Genomic DNA, 4,924 nt, shown 5'->3' with positions numbered 1-4,924 from the left:
GTTCCCGCGGAGCACGGCCCCGCGTTCAAAACTTTCGTCAAAGGCTGCAATCCGCATCGTGTACGGGTTGGGCTATTGCCCCAGCATTGTCTGGTAAGGCAACATTGGCTACTGAACCCAGTATTCCAGACAGCATCTATTTTACACGCTCGATTCGTGTAAAGCAGGACAGCGAGGGTAACGATTTAGGCGATTATTTGCTGGTTTCACTACGCAGCATTGTCCCCGAAACAATGAGTTTCAATTCACGTGCGCGAGTTCATTCCTGAAAACGGGTTCATAGGTCAGTGGTCAGAACGGTGTAGGAACGTATAAATACATTGACTGGGCTCTGGCAAAGCAGGTCTGTTTGCTGCATCCAGCTAGCATCAGAGGAGTGTCCGTAATCATGAAGATCTCCACTACGCTCACAGTCCTCTCCATGGGTAAGTTGGCTCGGCCGTTTGTCGCTATACCCAAAAAATGCTTGCTCTGATCAGGGTTTATTATTTTCCAACACATGGAGAGTGTTCACGAAAATTGCATTCTTACCGAGCAATTTCTAGCTCAAGAAAACGCATTTGCATTGTCCCTATTTTTTTCGACAGTTTGTGAATCCCCACCAGAACAAGACAATACAGTTGCCAGCGACTGCCAAAGATCTATCCGGTTTAACACACATTTGTCCGAGTGCAGAAAAAACAGTTGAACAAACATGATTACCTCATAAGCATGTATACTGAAAGGACATTCTGTACATGTGGACCCATTTCGACTGTCTAGGTTATACTTCTAAAACATGATGTCAATCATCCTTCTTTTGCTGCGGGAGATGCCTTTCGCTCACACCGTTTACAAGTAAGTCGATTAGAATGAGAAAAAAGACGATGAAGTCAATGCGTCAACTGCCAGAAAACGAAAGATATACGTGCTGGCACAGTGGCCGAGATCAAAAAATGAACAATTGGAAACTGACCAAGCCTATATTATGTCTAATAGTCAGGACGATAAAACGACGTTCTCTAAAGTAGCGCGTGCTGTGACTACAAAAATCGGGCTAAAGTGCCTTGGCGTGCTTACTAACTGCATTACATACCGACGTTTTAGCTGCCTTCCTTAGGGCAGTGTGCTTGGTGGCAACAAATCGGTGAAAGTGGGAGCCTAAGATAAACATAACGCAGTGGCTATTTTGCCGGCAGCCGGCGGATTAGTCTGGGAGAAAAGTTGCCGGCAGTTCCTTCCCATTGGCTGGTCCAGCATTGGCGCCCAGAGGCAGCATTGCCGGGGAATTGCCAGCAACTTTTCTCCCGGGCTAATCTGCCGGCAGCCGGCAAAATAGCCCGAGCGTAAATGTGCCGGCAGCCGGCAAAATAGCCCGCGCGGAAATATGCCGGCAGCCGGCAAAATTGCCCCCGCGGAAAAGTGCCGGCAGAATAATCACGTGGTCTGGGCCAGCCAATGGGAAGGAACTGCCGGCAACTTTTCTCCCAGGCTAATCGGCCGGCTGCCGGCAAAATAGCCCCGGCCTAAACATTAATTGTGCAACTCCAACACCTGACGCGCGCTCTTTAAACCCAGATGGTAAAAAGGAGAAGAAAGGACAAGAAAAAAATTCCTGGCAAACACTCAAAATACGAAGGCCTTTTTATTTATTTATTTATAATTTATTTATTATTTATTATTACTTATTTATCAAGAGCATTTATTCTATGTTATTCTCCAATAAGATATAACAAGGTGGGCCGTTTATCCTTAAGTGTCATGTTTACATTCACGTTCGTCCAAGAACAAGCTGCGGTCGATGATGCTATCGGCTCGAGGTACTTAATAGACGTGGTTCAAAAGAATTATTGGCCCAACTACAAAAAACAGAGAAAGAATATGACGCTGGCAAGAAACGTCTTGCACCAGATATTTTGTCTTGAGCTCGCATTTGGCCGGGACGAAAATTGCAATCACTGTCCTGGACACAGAGCATCCCGGTTTAATGAAATCTCATGATTTTGGACATCTTAATGTTCGTCGTCTGTAGTTATTGCAACAATGGGACATAGGTATTTGACACGAAGCATCGCGCAATGTTGGGAGATCTATGTTAGGAAGAGAAAAGCAAAGCAGAAATCAGGGTTTTTGTTTCTTTTTGTTTTTTGCTAGGTATCCATCTATGCAATATGCTCAATACGGTTGCAACCAGTCAGCAGTAGTGTGTTATTACTTTCGTTCTCGACGTGCTTTCAGTTGTACGCGTCTTCATTGGCACCTATTAATCCCATCGGTTGCTGTAACGAATGTTTTCTTTATTTGAACGCACGCAACGAAGTTTACAATCTCTGCAACGTTAACTGGCACTAAAACGTTTTTTTTACTCTCTTCTGTGCGTTGCAGCCTACGTTGCCAGCGCCACGAAGATGGTGCTTAAAGCTGCAAAGGTGGTGACCGCTGCCAGTGCGCTTCCCGGAGTTGGGGCAGCCGTTGCGAGTTTACCTAGCCTCCCTGCAACATCAGTACTTACGGGTGGCTCACAGACGGAAACGACGGTTGTTTCATCTAACCCAACTTCTGTCGGTCCTACAGTCAGTCATGGAACCACCACTCAGCAGAGCATTGGATCCCACATATATCCTGGCATCCCTGCCGATGCGTACTTCAAGTACTATTTCTTAGGAGGGTATCCTGGATATGATACGGGAGTGTATCCTGTCTTCCACGGAGGAGCCTATCCCAGCTACCTCAGATGGGCGTACCCTGGACCGGATGCTGGTATTTATCCTGGCTTCTTTCGCGCAACTCGTCACGGATTCTCTAGCCCACTTTACCCTGGTCTCCTGAAAGCATCTAAGCGCGGTCATTTTGGAGGAGCCTTCTCAAGATACCTGAGCGGAGTGTATCCTGGACTCTTTGGAGGGGCTTACGGAAGCCTCTATGGCTCACGCTTCTTCGGCAACGGTGCTTTGGAGAAGGTCCGAACGCACTTGGCAGGATACCAGACAGAAGTTACTCTCACCGTTGACCCACTGACTGGGCTACCAGTACCAGTTACGGTTCCTGTTGCCAACCGCGTCGTGACGATTGAGCGCCTGGTGCCATTCCCATCTCCGTTTCCAGCACCGGTCCCAGCTCCTTACCCAGTCCCGTTCCCGTTGCCGCACCCTGGAGTTAACAAGCCAGTTTCTTCAGCCACTCACATCGGATCCACCACCGCAGTCAGCCAAGGTGGAGTAACTGCAGCAGTCACTGGTGGTACAGGTAAGCCATAACTTTTTGCGAATTTTGTTTAGGACATCTATATATTTCTCGGCAGAAGCATCTTGGGGGCATAATCAGTGCGCATACGACCAGAAGCTCTGAAGGTTTTACGCGGGGAACTGATGGTATATATTAAATAAGAAATCCAACAAGCAGAATATGTCTTGGTTTGTTTTCTTAATTGTTTTAAACATCAGTTTCTCGCAGTTAAAAATTACTCTTTGAACAAATAAATTCCTCAACCTTTATTATGATTTCTATTCTTTTCTCGCCATTAAAAACACGTCTTACTTCACTAGGCAAGGTATGTTTGTCTGCCATCACAAAGGAAACTGATTAGCTCAAGTTACTCAACACAAGAAGCAAATGAAAAAGCAAGACCCTATTAATATGTTGGCCACCATGATTGGAAGCGTAAATAATTATCTTTCATAGAATGGGCAACGTAAGTTTGTATGCTTAATAGAATCCTTATAAGTGTCATGCACTTGGACTGTGCAGAGTTGTCAACCGTGTCTGTGTCGGATACTTGTGTTTGTAGTTGCTAACTGCAAGCATGCCTGAATTGTCTTCTATCTTCGTGCATGCAGCAAAACATGTGATCTGATATTTTATGCTTTACAGCCGCTCTTTCGGGTCAACAGGAGAATCTTTTACAGACCCAGTCCCACGTCGCTCTATCCTAGGCGTCCAGACGACGAGTACCCTAGGCGTCTCGACTCGTGCATTAAGCTTCGTAGCGAAGTTAAATAAAATGAACGATAAATAAAATAAAATGCATAATACCTGCTTTTTTGTCTCCCTGTACAAAATTTGTCCATTGGTACCATAGGAAATGGGTACCACTTAATTACTAGAGCCATACAGCTGCAAAAAATGAAGGCGAAAATTATGACAGGAGACGTTGAAAGCTCGTTCTAAAAATGAGAGAGCGATAAGCACAACGACAAAGAGGAAGTACGGGGCAAGCGCTCAGTTACAACTAAATTTATGGGAAGCATCGGCACATATAAATACAATCGTTCATCGCAGGGAGAATGAGCAGTTGAATACCCCCCCCCCCCCAACCCCAGCACCAAAAGGGGGGGGGGGGGGGCGGGAAGTGATGCGGGGATAATTAAAGTGAGGCTTTAAAAAAAATCTCTTCGCCGCGTGGGAGCGTAGACCTGACGCTAACGCACTGACCGCCCTTTTTCTTAACGCAAAATACTTCTAACAGCACCAGGGTTACAGTGTTCGCGCTTTTTCCAGGCTTCGCGCGCTCGCCGTTAACATACCCGTTTTGCTGGGGCGAGATTTCAATGCGAACGACTCACGGCTCGACGTGACCTGACTGCTGCATTTCGTGGTCGAGCGGTTGGGACACGCGGGGTGCAAACGGGCAGCCCCACGTTGGTCCCGCAGAGTGGAACTGCAGTCTTTCCAGGTTTCATTCAGCTAATCAGCCAGGATGTATGCTCAATCACAAATTACAGACAAAAGTCTTTTGTTTCGTGCACTGCTTGCACGGCACCCAACTTCCATCGTCATTCCCTTTCACAAAGGGGAAGCGCGCTGATTTTTTTTTCGGGCTGATGAAATTTGCTTCAAGATCATGAAGGAACTAAATTGCATCAGACACCCAGCTGCTAAGTCGTTTCAGGGCGCTATGATTTGAGGTCAATCAGACAAAATACTCGTACGTTATCTAGCTAAGTTT

At 46.4% G+C, this 4,924-nt stretch overlaps 1 long non-coding RNA gene across 1 annotated transcript; it reads left to right on the top strand.

Annotated features, from left to right (window-relative positions):
• Positions 1-353: 353 nt before the first annotated feature.
• LOC144151861 (uncharacterized) lies at positions 354-3,986 on the top strand. The gene is made up of 3 exons (XR_013318995.1): positions 354-425; positions 3,085-3,225; positions 3,850-3,986. It is a non-coding gene; the product is annotated as an uncharacterized LOC144151861 (long non-coding RNA).
• The last annotated feature ends 938 nt before the right edge of the window (positions 3,987-4,924 follow it).

This window comes from Haemaphysalis longicornis, unplaced genomic scaffold (assembly GCF_048455015.1).
Source record: "Haemaphysalis longicornis isolate Haplotype H1 unplaced genomic scaffold, Haemaphysalis longicornis Haplotype H1 scaffold_9, whole genome shotgun sequence".
Lineage (NCBI taxonomy): Eukaryota > Metazoa > Arthropoda > Arachnida > Ixodida > Ixodidae > Haemaphysalis > Haemaphysalis longicornis.
This window is presented reverse-complemented; position numbering and strand designations above follow the sequence as displayed.